We start from the raw sequence: 22536 nt of genomic DNA on the forward strand, positions 1-22536 counted from the left end.
TTTGCTGAAGTTGCTTATCCATTTCAGGGGATTTTGGGCTGAGATGATGGGTCTTCTAAATATACAGTCATATCATCTGTAAATAGAGATAATTTGACTTCCTCCTTTCCTAATTGAATACCATTTATTTCTTTTCCTTGCCTAATTGCTCTGGCTGGAACTTCCAATACTATATTGATTAGGAGTGGTGAAAGAGGACATTCTTGTCTAGTGCTAGATTTCAAAGGGAGTGCTTCCAGTTTTTGTCCATTCAGTATGATATCGGCTGTGGGTTTTGTCATAAACAGCTTTTATTATTTTGAGACACCTTCCATTGATACCTAGTTTATTGAATGTTTTTAGCATAAAGGGCTGTTGAATTTGTGGAAGGCCTTCACTGCATCTATTGAGATAATTATGTGTTTTTTTTTTTTTTTGGTTCTGTTGATGTGGTAGATTACATTTATAAGCTTGTGTATGCTGAACCAGCCTTGCATCTGCCAGGTGAAGCCTACTTGATTGTGATGGATAAGCTTTTTGATGTGCTGTTGCAATTGGTTTGCCGTGTATTATTTAAGATTTTTGCATCTACACTCATATTGGATATTGGCATGAAGTTTTCTTTCTTTCTTTTCTTTTTTTTTTTTTTTTTGAGTCTCTGCTGGGTTTTGGTATCAGGATGATGTCGGTCTCATGAAATGATTTGGGAAGAATTCACTCTTTTTGAATTATTTGGAATAGATTCAGAAGGAGTGGTACAAGCTCCTGTTTGTATGTCTGGTAGATCTTGGCTGTGTGAACCCATCTGCACCTGTGCTTTATTTTGTTGTTAGGCTATTAATTGTTGGCTCAACTTCAGCCCTTGCTATTGGTCTATTCAGGGTTTCAACTTCTTCCTGGTTTAGGGTTGGGAGGGTGCAAGTGTCCAGGAATTTATGTGTTTCTTTCAGGTTTACTTGTGTTTGTGCATAGCACTGTTTTTAGTAATCTCTGATGGTAGTTTGTATTTCTGTGGGATTGGTGGTGATATCCCCTTTATCATTTTTTATTGGTTCAATTTGATTCTTCTTCTTTTTTAAAAAAATTAATCTGGCTGGTGTTCTATTTGGTTGATCTTTTCTAAAGAAAAAACCAGCTCCTGAATTTACTGATTTTTTGAAGTTTTTTTTTTCGTGTGTCTGTATCTCCTTAAGCTCTGCTCTGATCTTAGTTATTTGTCTTCTGCTAGCTTTGGAGTTTTTTTTGATCTTACTCCTCTAGCTCTTTAAATTTTGACAATACGGTGTCGATTTTAGATCTTTCCTTGCTTCTCATATGTGCATTTATGGCTATAAATTTTCCTCTAGACACTGCTTTGAATGTGTCCCAGAGATTCTGGTACATTGTGTCTTTGTTCTCATTGTTTTCAAATAAGATCTTTATTTCTGCCTTCATTTCATTGTTTATCCAGTCAACATTCAAGAGCCAGTTGCTCAGTTTCCATGAAGTTGTGAGGTTCTGAGTTAGTTTCTTAATCCTGAATTCTAATTTGTTTGCACTGTGGTCTGAGAGAATGTTTGTTATGATTTCCATCCTTTGCATTTGCTCAGGCATGATTTACTTCCAATTATGTGATCAATTTTAAAATAGGTGTGATGTGGTGCTGAGAAGAATGTATATTCTGTGGATTTGGGGTGGAAAGTTCTGTGGATGTCTATTAGATCCACTTGGTTCAGATCTGAGTTCAAGTCCTGGATATGCTTGTTAATTTTCTGTCTCATTGGTCTGTCTAATATTGACAATGAAGTGTTAACGTCTCCTCCCATTATTGTGTGGGAGTCTAAGTCTCTCTTTAGGTCATTAAGAACTTGCTTTATGTTTCTGGGTACTCCTGTATTGGGTGTGTATATATTTAGAATCATTAGCTCTTCTTGTTGCATTGATCCTTTTACCATTATGTAATGCCCTTCTTTGTCTCATTTGATCTTTGTTGGTTTAAAATCCATTTTATTAGAGACTAGGATTGTTTAAAAAAAAAAAAAACCTGCTTTTTTTTTACTCTCCATTTGCTTGATAAATATTTCTTCTTCCCTCTATTTTGACCCTTGGTGTGTCCTTGCATGTGAGATTTGTTTTCTGGATACAGCACACTGATGGGTTTGACTTTTTATCCACTTTCCCAATCTGTCTTTTATGCTTGATCTTAGCCAATAGGCCAAGAAACGTTAGTCTTTGTATTTTAATTGAGACAGTATTCCATTTATATTTAAGGTTAATATTGTTATGTGTAAATTTGATCCTGCCATTGTGATGGTAGCTGGTTGTTTTGCCTGTTAGTTGATGAAGTTTCTTCATTGTGTTGATGGTTTTTACCATTTGGTACATTTTTGGAGTGGCTGATACTGGTTGTTTCTTTCTATGTTAGTGCTTCTTTCAGGAGCTTTTGTAAGGCAGGCCTGGTGGTGATGAAATCTCTCAGCAATTACTTGGTCATAAAGGATTTTATTTCTCCTTCGCTTATAAAACTTAGTCTGGCTGGATACCAAATTCTAGGTTGAAAGTTCTTTTCTTTTAGAATGTTGAACATTGGCCCCCTCTCTCTTCTGGCTTGTAGGGTTTCTGCTGAGAAATCTGATATGTGTCTGATGGTCTTTCCCTTGTGGGTAGTGCAGCCTTTCTCTCTGGCTACCCTTACCATGTTTCCCTTCATTTCAGCCCTGATGAATCTGATGATTATGTGCATTGGGGTTGCTCTTCTTGAGGAATGTCTTTGTGGTGATGTCTGTATTTCCTGGACTTGAATATGGCCTGTCTTGTTAAGTTGGGGAAGTTCTGGATAATATCCTGAAGAGTGTTTTCCAACTTGAATTCATCTCTCCATCACATTCAGGTACACCTATCAAATGTAGATTAGGTCTTTTCACATAATCCCATATTTCTTGGAGGCTTTTTTCATTTCCTTTTACTCTTTTTCTCTAATCTTGCCTTTTCATCTTATTTCATTGAGTTGACCTTCAATCTCTGATATCCTTTCTTCTGCTTGGTCTATTCAACTACTGAAACTTGCATATGCTTTACAAAGTTCTAGTGGTGTGTTTTTCAGCTCCATCAGGTCATTTATATTCTTCTCTAAGCTGATTATTCTTGTTAGCATTTTGTCAAAACTTTTTTCAAGGTTCTTATTTTCTTTACATTGGGTTAGAACATGTTCTTTTATCTCAGAGAAGTTTGTTATTACCCACTTTCTGAAGCCTGTTTTTGTAAATTCATCAGTCTCATTCTCCATCCAGCTTTGTTTTCTTGCTGGTGAGGAATTGCTTGGAGGAGTAGAGGCATTCTGGTTTTGCATGTTTTCACCCTTTTCATGCTAGTGTCTTCCCATCTTTGTGGTTTATCTACCTGTGGTCTTTATAGTTGGTGACTTTTGGATGGGGCCTCTGAGTGGACGTCCTTTTTCTTGATAATGAAGTTTATTTCTTTCTGTTTTTTAGTTTTCCTTCTAACAGCCAGACCACACTGCTGTAGGAATTCTGGAGGTCCACTCCAGACCTGCTTGCTTGGGGATCACCTGTGGAGGCTGCAGGACAGTAAGGGTTTCTGCCAATTTCTTCTTCTGTTATCTTCATCCCAGAAAGATGCCCACCAGATGTTGGCCTGAACTCTCCTTTATGAAGTGTCTCTTTGTATATACAGTGGTTGGGGAGCTGCTTAATGAGGCAGTCTGTCCATTGTAGAAGCTCAAGTCCTAAGCTTTGAGCTCTGTTGTTCCATTCAGAGCTGCTGGACAGGTATGTTTAAGTCGGCTGCAGCCCAAGTGATCTGTTCTGGGAAGGTGGGGCTTTATTTATAAGTTCCTAACATGCTTCTGCCTTTCTTCACAGATGCCCTGCTCAGCAAGGAGATAGTCTAGTTATAGTCTGCAAGCAGAGGCATTGCTGAGCCACCATGGACTCTGCCCAGCTGCTGTACAGACTTCCTTGAGGTTTTGTTTACCGAGGTATAGTTAGAACTGCCTTGGTAATGATGGTCTGCCTCAGTAATGGGAGACTGCCTCAGAAATAGTGAACTCCCTTGGTAGTGGTGGACTGCCTCAGTAATGGCTGACATCCTTCCCCCAACAGAGCCAAATCATCCCAGGTCCAGCTGAGCTTACTGCGAAACTCTCAATCCAGAGGATTTCAGATTACTTGTCCTTATGGGGGTGGGACCTGCCAAGCCAGATCACCTAGCTCCCTGTTTCAGCCCCCTTTTTTTCAGCTAAATGGATGAATCTGTCTCCCAGGCATTCCAGGTGCCAGTTGAAATGGCTGCCCGGATTTGTATGAGTTTTTGTGCAGAGACCCACTGTGCCAGCTGAAACAGCCATGCTGGAAACTCATGGTGCTTTTCAGCCTGTGATTCTCCTGCTCTGTGTGCAGTAACAACTCGTTTGGAAATGTGGTGATCACTCACCCTCTGGATTGTTCTCACTGGGGACTGCACTCCAGATCTGTTCCTATTCAGTTGTCTTGGATCCCTCTCAACACTCAGCTAATTTTTTAAAATTATTTGTTGTAGAGACAAGGTCTCTCTATGTTGTACCTGCTTGTCTTCAAATCCTGGGCTCAAGTAATTCTCCCACCTCCTTAAATGCTCTTGTATATCTTCTTTGGATTTTCTGTTTGTGTCCTTTGCACATATTTTGATGGGATCATTTGGGTTTTTTTCTTGCTAATTTGTTTGAATTCCTTGTAGATTCTGGATATTAATCATTTGTCAGATGTATAGATTGTGATGATTTTCTGCTACTCTGTGGGCGTTCTATTTACTCTGATTATTGTTTCTTCAGTTGTGCAGGAACTTTTAGTTTAATTAAGTCCATCTATTTATCATTGTTTTTATTGCATTTGCTTTTGGGTTGTAGGTCATGAAATCTTTGCCTAAGCGATGTCTGGAAGAATTTTTCCAATGTTATCTTCAATAATTTTTATGGTTCCAGGTCTTAGATTTAAGTTATTGATCCATCTTGAGCTGATTGTAATAAGGTGAGAGATGAGGATTCAGTTTATTCTTCTACATGTGGCTTGTCAATTATCCCAGCATCATCTGTTGAATAGGGCATCCTCTCCCCATATTAGGTTTTTGTTTGCCTTGTTGAAGATCAGTTGGGTGTATTTGGCTTTGTTTCTCAGTACTCTTATTTTGTTCCATTGGTCCATGTGCCTATTTTTATACAGTATCATGCTGGTTTTGATGACTATAGGCTTATAGTATAGCTTGAAGTCAAGTAGTGTGATGCCTCAATATTTGTTCTTTCTGCTTAGTTTTGCTTTGGTTATGCTGACTCTTTTTTGTTTCCATATGAATTTTAGAATTATTTTTCTAGTTCTGTGAAGAATGATGGTGGTGTTTTGATGGGAATTGCACTAAATTTGTATTGGCAAATGTGATCATTTTGGCAGTGTGATCATTTTTACAATATTGATTCTATCTATCCATGAGCATGTGATATGTTTTCATTTGTGTTGTCTATGATTTCTTTAAACAGTGTTTTGAGTGTTCCTTGGACAGGTATTTCACCTCCTTGGTAAAGTAAACCACTATAAGTATTTTATTATTTTTGCAGCTATTATGAAATTTAAGTGTTTTTATTGAATCCTAACTTGGTTGCTATTGTGTATAGCAGAGCTACTGATTTGTATAAATTTATTTTGTATCCTGAAACTTTGCTGAATTCATTTATCAGTTGTAGGAGCTTTCTGGAGGAGTCTTTAGGTTTTACTAGTTATATGATCATATCATCAACAAACAGTGACAATTTAACTTCCTCTTTACTGATTTGGATGCCCTTTATACCACCTTTCTCCTGCAAGAATGGTCATAATCAAAAAATAAAAGAATATAAGACAAATACATTAATATATATATATATACACACACACACACGTGTGTGTGTGTGTTCATAAAACAATTTATTTGTCCACTTATTGATTGATGGGCAGTTGGGTTGGTTCCATATTTTTGCAATTGCGAATTGTGCTGCTACCACACGCACACACACACACACACACACACACACACCATTGGATACTACTCAGCCATAAAAAGGAATGAAATAATGGCATTCACAGCAACCTAGATTGAATTGAAGACCATCACTCTAAGTTAAGTAACTTAGAATGAAAAACCAAACACTGTATCTTCTCACTCATAAGTGGGAGCTAAGCTATGAGGATGCAAAAGCATAAGAATGACACAGGGGAATTTGGAGACTTGGGAAAAAGGGTAGGAGTGGGGTGAGGGATAAAAAAACTACAAATTAAATACAATGTATACTGCTTGGGTAATGGGTGCACCAAAATCTTACAAACCACCACTGAGAAACTTACTGATATAACCAAACACCACCTGTTTCCTCAAAACCTATGTAAATAAAAAATGAAGATGCAAAATTCTAAAAGAATAAAAATTAGAACTGTACAGTAAATTGGATTCAGTCAGAACACTGACATTTATATACTTGGAGAAATTTAAGTTGAATGGAACCTATGGAATTATGCAGTCCAGCACTATTCTATAATATTTTCTGTGACAATAGAAATGGTATATATTTGTATTTTCTGTTACAGTAGCCACCAGTCAAATGTGGTCATTAAGAACTTGAAATGTGGCTAGTGTGACTGAGAAACTGAATGTTTTAATGTTATTTAATGTCAATTTATTTAAATTTTAATAGTCACACGTTTCTAGCTACTACCACAGTGTATAAAGCAGATATAGAAAAACACCAATAATCATCATAATAGACAACACTTGTTGGCTTCTTTCTGTGTATCATGCTAAATGCTGACAAGTAAACTTTCATAACAAATTTAGGATAGGCAATATTATTTTAGGCTCTTTAGTCAAGGGTGATTATTATTATTCTAAAATTTTAAGTGAGGATACCAAGGCTTAGAGTGACTGACTTCTCAGTATTGAGACCTAGTCGATCTGATTCCAAAGCTTGAAACCAGTATGCTTTACCTTGTAGGTAAATAAACCAACTCTGGTGAATGTAAATGGCCTCCTAAGATCGCATAGATTTACAGTGCCAGAGCTAAGACCAATTGAGAGCATCATTTAGCAACTACTGGGCTTTATATTCCAAATTTAATGTAATTCAAGTCTGGACATTTATGAAATGTTTAGAAAATGTCAGGCCTTAGATAATAGAGGTATTAACAATATAAATAATTTTTAGTTTATATTAAAGTTGGGTGAGACAAAATATAATAAAAATGATAAGTGTAAATTACATAGTAGGTTAGAGGGTAATCGATATTAAGAAAAAGAAGAAGGAAACAGTAGGGAAAACCTGGGAGTTATGAATGCTGAGGTTATGATGATGGTTGCAGTTTTAAATAGAATAGGGTAAACTTTAACTTTAGTGAGAAGGTAGATTTTTGAGCAAGTGCCTCAAGGAAGTAAAATAGTCATAAAGATAACTCAGGAAAAAGTATTTGAAGTAGATGGAATAGGAATAAAACATTCTTAGGCATGCATTTTCCTAGCAAATTCATATAACAGCAAAGAGGTAAGTATGGCTGGAGGAGGAGTGAAGAGGGAAGTTAAGAGAAGCTGAAGGGTAAGACCCTGGTGTGGAGTATTGAAGCATGTTATAACAACTTTTACTTGACTGAAATTAGGTTTATATGTGTATTTTGAGAGTAGAGCTGACTGTACCTGACTCACTCTTTTCAAAAATTGCTCCAATTTTTGTCTGAGGCCAAAAGTAAGGTTGGAGGCAGGACACAACTGTAGAGGTGGGGCTTGACTCTTGACCAGAATGAAGACTTGCTGACATATTCACCAGTACCACGACAGCTTACCCATTTCCTGGCAGAAATCCTGAAGTTACCACGCTTTTTCTAGAAATCTCTGAATAACCTGGCCCTTAATTTGCATGTAATAAAAGTAGATATAGATGTTATGGCAGAACTGCCTTTAAGCTGCTACCCTCAACATACTGCCTGTAGTATAGCCTTGCTCTGCAAGAGTAGACACAGAACTATAACACTGCTGCCTCAATTAATCTGCTGATTTAGCTTGCCCTTGAATTTCTGCCTGGGAGAAATCAAGAATCTTTTCAGACAGAGCATCAATTTGGGGGTGTTCCTTCTCTGCAACAAAAGGAGACCAATTTAGACTACTTGCATAATTGAAATAAAAAATGATTGTAGCTCATGTGTTAATCCCTTCTCAGACTGCTACAAAGAAATATCTGAGGCTGGAGTAATTTATGAAGAAAAGAGGTTTAATTGGCTCAATTGTTCTGCAAGTTGTACAGGAAGCATGATGCTAGCATCTGCTCAGTTTCTGGGGAGGCCTCAGGAAACTTACAATTATAGTAGAAGGTGAAGTGGAATCAAGGACATCACATTGCTAGAGCAGGAACAAGAAAGAGGTGGGAAGGTGCCACACATTTTGAGATCTAGTGAGAACTCACTAATTATCAAGAGAACAGCACCATGGGGATGGTACTAAGCCATCCATGAGAAACAACCCTTAGGATCTACTCACCTTTCACCAGGCCCCACCTCTAATAACAGGGATTGCAATTTAACATAAGCTTTGGGCAGGGACACAAATCCAAACCATATCAACTCACTAGAGCTGAAAAATTTGGCCAGATTATTAATATATTTTGAAGATAGAACTAATTGAACTTTCTGTATGATGTAAGGTAAGAGAAAAGGAGAGGAATAAATGACTATTTTTTTTTATCTCAAAATATAGAAGAAAGTGGTTGACATCAACCATGATACTGAAGGCTGCAAGTGGGGTACATTTGAGGAAGAAGTTCAGGAGTTCAGATTTGTACTTATTGAGTTTGAATTGTCTAAATGTTGTGAAACAGAGATATCAAAAAAGCAGTTGAATCTATGATGTAGAGAGTTATCTAGGCCAAAGATATAAATTTTGGAAGACTGAGCATATAGATAATATATACACCATCAGATTAGTTTGTATAATAGTGAAAATAAGAAGACCAAGAATTAAGCCATGTGATACTGCACCATTATGAATTCCAAGAAGTGTAAAATACCAGCAAAGGAGATGAGACACAGTGGTTAGTGAAGTGAGAGAAAAACCAAGACTGTTGTGTCCTAAAAGCCAGGAAAAAAAAGACTGTATATCAAGGATGGGAGATGATCAATTGCATCAAGTGCTGATAACATGTCAGTATGGAAATAGCAATTATCTATTGGCAACCTAGAAATCACTGGATGTATAATTAAGATCAATTTTGTTTGAGCTTAAGCATGAATACCTGAAGTGGGTTTTTGAAAAAATAAGGAAGAGGAATTGAAAATAGACTTTTTTGTGTGTAATTAGGGCAGTAACATGGCAGGAAATTGGATATGAGAAAAGTATATGTTTTGTTTGTTTTGTTTTTGTTGTTTTTGTTTTGAGTCAAAGTCTCACTGTAGTGTCCAAAGTGGAGTGCAATGGTGTGATAGCTCACTGAAGCCTCTGCTTCCAGGATTAAAGCAACTCTCCTACCTCACCCTCCCAGGTACCTGGGGCTACAGTTATGCAATACCATGCCTAGCTAAGTTCTGTATTTTTAGTGGAGATGAGGCTTCACCACGTTGGCCAGGCTGGTCCTTTTTGAAAATTGGTATAATGTTTTCATGTTGTTGGAAAGAATCTGGGAGAAAGAAAAAAGAAGATACCCAAGGAGAAAAGAAAGCATTGCTAGGGAAAAATGGTTGAAAAAGTGAGAAGGGATGGAATTCAGTGCCAGGATGTAAAGACTGGCTTGGGAAAATATAAATAGTTCATTTAGATTTTGGAAAAAGAAAATAGAGAATGTGGACACAAATGCTGTTGAGTAGAAAGATTTAAAAAATCAACTTGGTTTATTCTAGACCAAAGCAAGACAGGGTTTTTACATGCTCTCAAACTTATTGACATCTCTCCCATTAAGTTGTAGCTATTTGCTTATTCCTTAGACTTTCTTAAGAAAAAATCCTATTCTGGGTCTTGGAAATGTGTTTGTGGGAGGCATTGCTAGTAGACTATGTAATATATATTTTCCCTTGTTTCTTACCAAGAAAATCTCCATTTTATTTCATCAGTCTTTTGCACTCTCTGGAAAAGTTAAAACCCTTTTGAAGTGAGTAATGACCCTGTCCCATAGTCTTGGCCAATGAAATAAAGGCTGAATTTATCTGGGAAAAATTTTGTATTTTCTAATATATGCTTTCTACAGTTTTTCTTGATTCTTAAATAAATATGCACTAGATGTTATTGAAGCAAGAATTCTACAGCCATAAGGTGGTAAGCATGAGAATGAAGGCATACATATGAAGAAAAGTGGACTAGAAAATGGAAAGAGCTGAGGTCCCTAATAGTATTATTGAACCATCATTCCAGCTGTGGAATGTCTAACTCCATACTTTTTATTCCCACTGTAGGAGGGTTTTTAAAAAAAATTCTAGCCAGTTTCTTTTTAAAATTTCCTCTGTAGCTTTGGGCATTCAAAGTTGTTAATTTTGTGAGATCTGTGTGAAATGGATATACTTTTCCTGAGGCTCCCTCTTTGATCTCTTAGATCGATCTTGAGAATAGGTTCAGAAAAAGGGCAAGACTAGTGCTGGGAACAAGCAGAACAAAGCTTAGTTTTAGAGATTTCTAATCTCTCTCTTCTCAAAAAAGAAGCCTGCGTACAGGAAATCAGATTCTTTTTTCCATAAAGGGGGATATATTTTCCTAGAGTCAAATGTAATTTCATTGTTGCCTCTTCTCTCTGAATTTGAAGGCCTGCAAACTGGCACATGCACGCAGGCATGAACAAACACACACGTACACAGAGATACATGAACACAAAATCAAACTTACTTACATTATACCGAATTTGAGTGACAGTCTAGGTTACCAGTATTTCCATATTAGTGAAACTACATACAGTAAGGGAAAAACTGGATGTAATAAAAGATAAACTAGAAAAATAAAGAAGAAAGCTGTTATGCAGAATATTCATTATTAATCTCATTATGTTTGGGTTAAATATATCTCTAACAGAAAATGGGAGAGAAAGCAGTGTTTAGAAATGCCCTCTTTTCTCTTATACATGAGAACATGTGTACTACATAATATATATTAATACAATGTAGTATAATATATAAGTATGATATAAAGGGAGTAATATAAAATGTTATAGGTAAATGCTTTATTTATATATATATATATATATATATATATATATATATATATATATATATATATAGTGTGTGTGTGTGTGTTGTTGTTGTTGTATGACAATTCTCCATGGGTCATTCACATCTCTGCACATTTCATGATAGCTTTTGGGTTCAGTTCTGTACTGTATTTTTAAAGATGTTTGTACAGCTAACAACTAAGGGTGATAGAGACAGTTTATTTCTCTGAGGCAAGGGCAGGTTTGTTCACTATCCAGAACAATAAATATAATGTCTTACTCTGGGGCAATGGCTGAATGGATTTACTGGCAGACCCATCATAAGATGGAGACTTTCCTAAGCTAGTGATCCTAATCTCTGATGCAAACCTCTACACAGTCAACATGCTGGGCTAGTCTGTATTACTCCTTTAAGACTTAGATGATAAAAGAAACCAATGAAAACATGAAGCATGTGCTGCCTGCTGTGCCATGAATAACAAGGTATTTTGTATCTCACCCAGGAGTCTTATGTCTTCTGCCAATATTCCTGAAAACATGGCATCCTAACGTGTTAGCTTGCAAGTAGTAAAAAATTTAAATCCTTCAGAGTTCTTGTCATATTGACAGTATTATTTGACATCTTCACCTTAGTAGCCACATGTACCTAGCAAAATACTTCCCAACTTTGCCTCTTAAAAGTTTTTGAACACTGTAGTAAAAGAAATTTATAGCCCTAACACTTACCTTTTCTATGAAACCTCAGCTGGTACTAATTCCACTCTTCCTAATGTTAAGATAGTATTGATGTCTATTTGATTGTGGATATACTGTGAGGAAGTGTGACATTTTGTTAATCTTAAATTTCCCAAAGTACTTTGTTTAAAACTTTACCTAGATGTAGTATAACACATTTGTTAAATAATTGGATAATTATATTATTAAAAAGGCATTCTTAACTATTGATTTCACTAAACAATATATTTATGTATCACTTCAGTTTCAAACATCTCTCATATTCTATTAAATATAATTAATTTTATTCTTATATTCCTGTGCAATAGGAATATTATATCTGAGGAAAAAAGGGAATGCATGTTTCTAATTCCTTCTAATTCCTGACTTCACGTAGATTTTAAAATGTCAGTACTTTGAAAGCTACCTCATTTGCTTTATTTTAAATATTTAAATTGTCCTAAATAGTAAATAAAGTTGGCACTACATTTTTAAATTAATTTTTCTATCTCACTTTGCCTTTAGGATTTCTTCAAGAAAACTTCAAAGCCATTATTTAAGAAACGTTATAAGAAGAAAATTACTGAAAGGGTCTAGAATGTGCATTATGAGTCTTCTCAGCAGAAAGAGACAGTTCTCTTTATATGAAAAGGCAAAAATGTCAAAATTATGTTAATAAAGAGTAATATTAACACAACATTATAGCAGGTTAAAAGTTAGAAAGGAGAATTTTATAGGAAAATGTGTCATGCTGCAAATCGTGTAAATTTTCTGCTTTAATTAATATCGTTCTTTTAATCCCACTTGATAATTGTCTTAATACTCACTACATGATTCCTAAAGCAGAATAAACATGAGTATAATGATAGAGCAATAATAGGGTTTCAAACATAATATGATGGCTCTTGTGCTTTTATTTTATTTATTTTTTATTGTATTTTAGGTTTTGGAGTACATGTGAAGAACATGCAAGATTGTTGCATAGGTACACACATGGCAGTGTGATTTGCTGTCTTCCTCCCCTTCACTCACATTTGGCATTTCTCCCCATGCTATCTCTCCCGAACTCCCCGCCCCCTGCTGTTCCTCTCCTATTTCCCCCTAGTGTGTAGTGCTCCCCTCCCTGTGTCCATGTGTTCTCATTGTTCAGCACCCACCCATGAGTGAGAACATGCGGTGCTTGATTTTCTGCTCTTGTGTCAGTTGCTGAGAATGATGGTTTCCAGGTTCATCCATGTCCCTACAAAAAAACGTGAACTCATCATTTTTGATGGCTGCATAATATTCCATGGTGTATATGTGCCAAATTTTTTCTGTTCAGTCTATCATCGATGGGCATTTGGGTTGGTTCCAGGTCTTTGCTATTGTAAACTGTGCTGCAATGAACATTCATGTGCACATGTCCTTATAGTAAAACAATTTATAATCCTTTGGATATATACCCAGTAATGGGATTGCTGGGTCAAATGGAATTTCTGTTTCTAGGTCCTTGAATCTTCACACTGTCTTCCACAATGGTTGAACTAATTTACACTCCCACCAACAGTGTAAAAGTTTTCATATTTCTCCACATCCTCTCCAGCATCTGTTGTCTCTAGAATTTTTAATGATTGCCATTCTGACTGGCCTGAGATTGTATCTTAATGTAGTTTTTATTTGCATTTCTCTAATGACCAGTGATGATAAGTATTTTTTCATATGTTTCTTGGCCTCATGTATGTCTTCTTTTGTAAAGTGTCTGATCATATCCTTTGCCCACTTTTGAATGGGCTTATTTTTTTCTTGTAAATCTGTTGTAGCTCTTTGTAAATTCTGGATATCAGCCCTTTGTCAGATGGGTAAACTGCAAAAATTTTTCCCCATTCTGTTGGTTGCTGATTCACTCTAATGATTGTTTCTTTTGCCATCAGAAGCTGTGGAGGTTGATTAGGTCCCATTTGTCTATGTTGGCCTTAATTGCCAATGCTTTTGGTGTTTTGGTCATGAAGTCCTTGCCTACTCCTATGTACTGAATGGTTTTGCCTAGATTTTCTTCTAGGATTTTTATGGTGCCCAGTCTTATGTTTAAGTCTTTAATCCATCTGGAATTAATTTTAGAGTAAGGTGTCAGGAAGGGGTCCAGTTTTTGCTTTCTGCACATGGCTAGCTAGTTTTCCCAATAGCATTTATTAAATGGAGAATCCTTTCCCCGTTGCTTGTTTTTGTCAGGTTTATCAAAGATTGTATGGTTGTAGATATGTTGTGTTGCCTCCAAGGCCTCTGTTCTGTTCCATTGGTCTATATCTCTGTTTTGGTACCAATACCATGCTGTTTTGATTACTGTAGTCTTGTAGTATAGTTTGAAGTTCGGTAGTGTGATGCCTCTTGCTTTGTACTTTCTGCTTAGAATTGACTTGGCTATGCAGGCTCTCTTTTGGTTCCATATGAAGTTTAAGGTGTTTTTTTCCAGTTCTGTGAAGAAGGTCATTGGTAGCTTGATGGGGATAGCATTGAATCTGTAAATTACTCTGGGCAGTATGGCCATTTTCATGATACTGATTTTTCCTAACCATGAACATGGAATGTTTCTCCATCTGTTTGTGTCCTCTCTTATTTTGTTGAGCAATGGTTTGTAGTTTTCCTTGAAGAGGTCCCTTACGTTCCTTGTTAGTTGTATTCCTAGGTATTTTATTCTCTTTGTAGCTATTGTGGATGGCAGTTTGTTCCTGATTTGGATCTCTTTTAGTCTGTTATTTATGTATAGGAATGCTTGTAATTTTTGCACATTGATTTTGTATCCTGAGACATTGCTGAAGTTGTTTATCAGTTTCAGGAGATTTTGGGCTGAAACAATGGGGTCTTCTAGATATACAATCATGTCATCTGCACATAGAGAAAATTTGACTTCCTCCTTTCCTATTTGAATACCCTTTATTTCTTTTTCTTGCCTGATTGCTCTGGCTAGAACTTCCAGTACTATATTGAGTAGGAGTGGTGAGAGAGTGTATCCTTGTCTAGTGCCAGATTTCAAAGGGAATGCTTCCAGTTTTTGCCCATTCAATATGATATTGGCTGTTGATTTGTCATAAATAGCTTTTATTATTTTGAGATCTGTTTCATCAATACCTAGTTTATTGAGGGTTTTTAGCATAAAGGACTGTTGGATTTTGTCAAAGGTTTTCTCTGCATCAATTGAGATAATCATGTGGTTTTTGTCTTTGGTTCTGTTTATGTGGTGAATTACGTTTATAGTCTTGTGTATGTTGAACCAGCCTTGCATCCCTGGGATGAATCCTACTTGCTCATGATGGATAAGCTTTTTGATGTGCTGTTGTAATCAGCTTGCCAATATTTTATTGAAGATTTTTTTCATCTGTGTTCATCATAAATATTGGCCTGAAGTTTTCTTTTCTTGTTGAGTCTCTGCTGGGTTTTGGTATCAGGATGATGTTAGTCTCATAAAATGATTTGGGAAGGATTCCCTCTCTTTGGATTATTTGGAATAGTTTCAGGAGAAATGGTATCAGCGTCTCTTTGTATGTCTGGTAGAATTCGGCTGTGAACTCGTCTGGGCTTGGGCATTTTTTGGTTGGGAGGCTCTTAACTGCTGCTTCAACTTCAGAACTTGTTATTGGTCTATTCAGGGTTTTGACTTCTTCCTGGTTTAGGCTTGGGAGGAGGCAAGTGTCCAGGAATTTGTCCATTTCTTCCAGGTTTACTAGTTTATGTGCATAGAGTTGTTTGTAGTAATCTCTGATGATGGTTTGAAAATCTGTGAAATCTGTGGTGATATCCCCTTTATTGTTTTTTATTGCTTTAATTTGGTTATTCTCTCTTTTCTTGTTTATTAATCTGGCTAGTGGTCTATTTTGTTGATCTTTTCATGTTTTTTTGTGTCTCTATCTCCTTCAGTTGTGCTCTGATCTTAGATATTTCTTGTCTTCTGCTAGGTTTTGAGGGTTTTTTTTATCTTGCTCCTCTAGCTCTTTTAATTTTGATGACAGGGTGTCAATTTTAGATCTCTCCTTCTTCTCATGTGGGCACTTATTGCTATATATTTTCCTCTAGAGACTGCTTTAAATGTGTCCCAGAGATTCTGGTATGTTGTGTCTTCATTCTTGTTGGTTTTTAAGAACATCTTTATTTCTGCCTTCATTTCATTGTTTATCCAGTCAACACTCAAGAACAAATTGTTCAGTTTTCATGAAGCTGTGAGGTTCTGAGTTAGTTTTTGAATTCTGAGTTCTAACTTGATTGCACTGTGGTCTGAGAGACTGTTTGTTATGATTTCCATTCTTTTGCATTTGTTGAGGAGTGATTTACTTCCAATTATGTGGTCAATTTTCAAGTAGGTGTGATGTGGTGCTGAGAAGAATGTATATTCTGTGAATTGGGGTGGAGAGTTCTGTAAATATCTATTAGGTTTGCTTGGCTCTTGTGCTTTTAACCTTTACAGTAGACATAATGAATTAACATATTTCATTTTTCACTGAGATATTCCAGTGGGTATTAAATTGTTTGATGAAAAGATAATTCCACCTGTTTATGATTGTGTGTGCATGTATATGTTTATATGTGTGCGTCTTTGTGGAGTGGAAGGCAAAAGGATAACAGTAGAGAGTTTGCGTATGCAGCAATATTTACCAACACTGTTGAACCACCAATTATTCTGAATTGCAATCAGATAAAAACAATAAGACACAGTATTGATTCGGGTACTGTATACAGTGAAGCGAAGTTAACGATAAAATAAAAGCATATTAAAACAAATATTATTATATTACCTCTGGGTTAGAAAATATCCAAGGTAATTTGGAAAATAAATTATTTTACAACAGAAATAATAAAAGAAATGAGTGATAAGTAGCATCTTATGATCGAAAATTAAAAGTTTAGAATCATAAATTTTAGAAAGTTTATGATTTAGAAATTCTTTATTTTTCATGAAAAAATTATTTTATTACATTTCAAAGAAAAAGGTATAACAAACTTTGAATAGTAGCCTCAAAAATAAATCATATTTTTATTTCAAAGATATCCCCCACTGATTAAAATGATTCAAATGAATCTCTTCTTTTGAATTCATAGAAGTATATGAAAATCAAATGTGTCACTTAAAGCACTGGTTTTAATTCCCTACCACCTATAAGAGAGGATTTATTATCCTGGTTACCCAACATAGTTACTAATATAATTCTGTATGAGTTCTGATATTTCTCCCAAATCAAACACATTGTCCAAAACTAACATTTTTTATATAATCAATAAAACCCTTCAAAATGATATGCAGAAACTTCTAGTTTTTCTATTTTCTCAAACTCCTGTTTCATCTATTTATCTATCTATCTATCATCTATCTATCCATCCATCCATCTACCTATCTCGATCATCTATCTAATCTATTTATTTTCTACCCATTTTATGCTTATAAGGTGATATGATTAGTGCATATCTCTTCATCTGGCATGACTTAAACAAAATAGGCCACTTGTTTTCTGGTGTCATAGGTCTGTCAAGATCACAGGGGATACCAGTTAAAAACAGATGCTCCCCACACATGTTACGATGACTCACTCTTTGCAGCAACAGCACCTCAGGAAACCTTTTCTCCCCAGGGATGCTCATTTGTACTTACCCTTTGTCACTTAAGGTCTCAGAAAAAGGCAAAAGCCAGGTTTAGTCTAGTTTTCAAGCTAAATTTCCTTATTTCAGACCCACTCTTTCAGCTGCTGCTGCCAAATATGCACAATGAGCTGCAGTTAAGAGGTCAGAAAGGCCTCCAGATGGTCCTCTGCTTTGTTAAAACCAACCTCCCCCATAAAGCCATCAAGGTCCCAGCAAATGTGTCCAGACCCTTTTTACCACCTTTAAGAGAAGGAACATTGAAAGAGGTATGCTTTGTCAAGGTATTCTTTTTCGACCTTATCGAAAAATAAGGTTCTATAATATCTTTCTTTCCAGAGCAGTAAGTGTCTACTTGGATTATATTTATATAACTAAGAAGGATCATTAAGCTGATTATTCCTAGAATAAATAATGTCTCCCAGGTGACTGAATCCACCTCTAAATTTAGAAGCAGGTGGCTACTATTAAACTGAGTCTTTCTTGGAAGATAGTGATTTTTCTTTGAAAGTACATATTGAGGTATTTCAACTAAGACATTAAGTTCTTTTTTAAAAAAAATATAATTTTCTTCTAAAAAACAAAATACATGTGTGGAATGTGCAGGTTTGTTACATAGGTATAGTGCAATTTAAAAAATATATACACCTGTTTTCATAATGACACTTTTAGTGAAATATAAACCTGAATTTAACAGTAAAATGACATCAGTTTTAATTAATATTTTTAAAATAAAATTTATTTGACAATTGTCCTCTGGAAAAAATAGCTCAGTGTGTAAACAATCCCTTATAAGTATACAGTTTTTATTATAGGAGACTGTCATTTAACTTTATTTGTGAATTTGGATCATGTAAGTAAATAAGACAGATTCTTTTTATGAATATAGATCAGAGGGTTGACACTCAAATGCCAACATGGCCCAGGCTAGTGATACAGGTAACCTGGAGTGGCACTAAATTATCTAGGTCCTTTCTGAAGATAAACCCACAATTGAGATACAACTGGGCTTTAAAATATGTAAAAACATTATTCACTCTTAGCTCATTCCTTATAGTCTATAGTCAACCCATCAGGAAATACTTTTTTTTCTCTTCTACTTTAAAAATGTATCTGGAATTATTCAATAGAATCCTAATAGATATCTCTGTGTCTCCTTTTCCAGTTATTAAAAACTAAACAAAACAAAAGGCAGTAATTTCTTTGTAATTTAAGTCAGGTTATATTTTTCTTTAGTCAAAACTTCCTGGTAACACTCAAAGTAAAAAGCAAAACCCTTACAATGGCCCATAAGGTCTCACATGTTCTGATCCCCTTCTACCTCTCTGATCTCATGTACCTTGTTCACTACACTTTAGCTACAATGACCTATTTCTTATTGCTGGAACATACTAGAGGCACTCATTCAGCAAAATCTTTGACTTTCTTATTCCTGTGCTTGGGAAGATTTTTTTCCTCCCTCTTATACAAGGATATCCTCACATAATCTGGTAAAAAAAAAATCAACTGTCACAACACCAACTGGTTTTATGGTAATACGATTCTGATGCTAACCTCCCAGAGTTGTCATCAGAATCCAAAAGGGGTACTCCATAAGACTGCTTTCACTTCAGATGCCTGCCACACTTCAGGGATCACCAAGCAACCTGTACTTCTCACCAACTGGATACAAATTTAGCTTTTCTCATGATTTCCTCAGGCTCAATAATTTACTAAAATGAATCACAGAACTCAGTATAGCACTATACTCTCAGAGGCCTGAGAGGTTCCTAAATGCAGAACTTCTATGCCTTTTTTCTGTACAGTCCAGGTGCATCATTTCCACACATACCAATGTGTTTGCCAGTCAGAGAACTTTGAGGAACATTAGTGTTCAGAGTTTCTATTGGGGCTTTATTATGTAGGTATGCTTGATAAAACCATTGACCACATGAGCGGCCTTAATGGTTGGCCTCCCTCCTTTCTGTGGAGGATGGGCCGAGCCAAAGTCACAACCCTCTAAATACACAGTTGCTAATTCTAGTAACCAGCTCCCAACCTGAAGCTAACTAGTGGCCCAACATGAACAATCACATTAGTGTAACAGAGACACTTCTGCTACTCATGAAACTCCAGGGACTTTAGAAGTTTTATGCCAGAAACCTAGGACAGAAACAAGAATATGTTTTAGTATACCACATCTTAAAGCCTCCAAGTTTTATTTCAAATGCCATATTTTCAGGGAGCCTTTCCCTGACCAACTGTAATAAACAATCTGACTCAAGTTTTAAAATATTTGACTACTGAGTTACTTTAAAATTTTTACTTCCATTTTTCTTTGGTACACATCTGGATAGTTTGACAAGAAGGCCTATGTATGCCTCCTCCTTTGGCATCTTTGAGAAATTTAAATCTTGAACATCTCTACCTTGCACATGGAAAATTTTCTTCATTCCCACCAGCAACTAGAAATGCCTACCTTTCCATCTACCACCATTAAGCTAGCGAAGCGATCTTATGCCAATTATTCTCTCCCTCTGGAGTTCCTTGTATTAGTAATAAGCTTTCTCTCATTTTTTTCCATGCCTCTCTTCCTCTCAATTTCAACCTCAAAATACCACCTTAACTAAACCGCTTATTTTTCCCATATCTCTTCACAATAATTTCAACTTACATTTACTAGTTTAATTTTTGCCATACCCGTTATCAATATCTGACATATTATTTCCTTTGCTTACTGTGCATTATTTTCCCTACAAGCTCCTCAATGACAGAAAGTTATGTTTTGTTTTGATTTCTTTGAAATCAAGTCTTACACTGTCACCCAGGCTGGAGTGTAGTGGTACAATCTCAGCTCACTGCAGTCTCCAACTCCTACGTTCAAGAAATTCTTGTGCCTCGATCTGCCAAGTGACTGTGTGCCACCATGCCTGACTAATTTTTTTATTTTAAGTAGAGACAGGGTTTTGCCATGTGGCCCATGCTGGTCTTGAACTTCTGACCTCAAGTGATCTGCCCACCTCAGCCTCCTAATAATTGCTGGGATTATACATGTGAGCCACTGTTCCCAGCCTGTTTATTTTATTACTGTGATTTTAATGTCTAAAAGTGGAGTAGTTATTCAAAAAATATTTGTTGAAATATAGTATCTTCACTTTAATTCTGACATTTGCCAATGGATACAGTTTCATTTTATTTTGATTTAAATTATCAGCTGATTTAGTCGCTTAAAATCATTAACTATTTATTTAACTCACTCTCGTGTGTATCAGAAGTTTGCCTGGATTTAGCTGGCCAGTTCTTGTAATCTCAGCCAAGTTCACCCATGAGTCTTTGTTTGACTGCTATTTTGCCAAGAAATTGGGCTTTAGATGGCTATCAACTGGGGCAATGGGGTAATCAATCCCTGACGCTTACTGTCCAGCCAGAGTTTATTCAAATGGTATTGCAGTATAATTTTGAAAGCAAGATTGAGTGTTCAAAGCCAGTATGATGTTGTTTTTGCCACATGCTACTAGTCAAAGTAAGTCATAAGTCAAGATCATATTTAAGGGTTGAAGAAATTTCCTCCATTTCCTGCTAGAGAAAATGAAAAGACACATTACAAGGGATACAGACTTAGGGAGGAGTAGCATGTTTTGTAGCGAGCCACAGATTAATTTACTCATTTTCTCAATGAGGAAATAAAAAAATTCTTCTTTCTGCATTATCTAAAAAATAGAAAACATAACAAATTCTACACATTTTGAGGCTCTACTATGCACCAGTCAACAAATTCTCATTAAAAATTTATATCTAGGACTTCTGCCAAGATGGCCAAATAGGAACAGCTTCACAGCACAGTTCCCAGCGAGAGCAATGCAGAAGGCCAGTGATCTCTGCATTTCCAACTGAGGTACCGGGCTCATTTCAATAGAATTGGTTGGATGGTGGGAGTAGTCCAAGGAGGGTGAACCAAGGCAGGGCAGGGTGCTGCCCCACCGAGGAAATGCAATTGGCCTATGGTTCAGGGACTTTACCCCCTACACTCCGGTTCAGATACTGTGCTTTTTCCATGGCCCCTACAATCAACAGTCCAGAAGAATGCCAAATGCCACCAGGCTGAAAACTGCTATGAATTACTAACACAGATCTGAAAGACAGCTGTGGCTGGCACTGCAATATCTGGGTGAAAGTTTTGACTAGCACTGAGAGCCCATGCCAGAGGAATCTCCTGCCCCCCAGAAAGAGGGACAACTGAAAGCAGGAAGACAAGTGATACAGCTTGGCAGGTCCCACCCCCAAAAAGACCAGCAAACTGAAGCCCTCTCACTTGAGTTTTGCAGCCAGCACATCAGTTCGAGCTCAACCCAGGACAATTCAGCTCAGTGGAGGGAAGGGCGTCTGCTATTGCAAAGGTGAGTCTAATCTCACCTTTGTAAACAAAAGCCAGAGGAAGCCTACACAAAAGCCAGGCCAAGTCTAAGGCAGCCCAGTAGTGCCTCTTCAGGCAGACAAGGGACAGAGTGCCTCCTCAAGCAACTCTGTGACACCTGAACAACCAAAAAGAATGCCTCATGCAGAAGAGCTCTAGATGATCCTTGGTGGGTACCCTACTGGGATGAAGCTACCAGAGGAAAGACCAGGCAGCAATCCTTGCTGCTCCACAGCCCCCATGGGTGATCCCAGGCAAGCAAGCTCTGGAGTGGACCTCCAGGAGTGCTACAGCACTGGGGCCTGACTGTTAGAAGGAAAACGAAAAAAAAAAAAAAAAAAAAAAAAGAAATAGCTTCAACATCAACAGAAAGGCCATCCACTCAGAGTCCCCATCTGAAATCATCAACTTCAAAGAACAAAGGTAGATACATCCATGAAGATGAGAAGAAATGAGAGGGAAAAGGATGGGATGAAATCATCAAAGACAAGAGTGCCTCTCCTCCTCCAAAGAATCACAACTCCTCATCAGCAAGGAAACAAAACAAGATGGAGAATAGTTTGATCAATTGTCAGAAGCAGGCTTCAGAAGGTGGCTAATAGTAAACTTCTCAGAGCTAAAAGAACATGTTCTAACAGAATGCAAAGAAACTAAGAACCTAGAAAAAAGGTTAGATGAGATGCTA

Source organism: Callithrix jacchus, chromosome 9 (genome assembly GCF_049354715.1).
Source record: "Callithrix jacchus isolate 240 chromosome 9, calJac240_pri, whole genome shotgun sequence".
Classification (NCBI taxonomy): domain Eukaryota; kingdom Metazoa; phylum Chordata; class Mammalia; order Primates; family Cebidae; genus Callithrix; species Callithrix jacchus.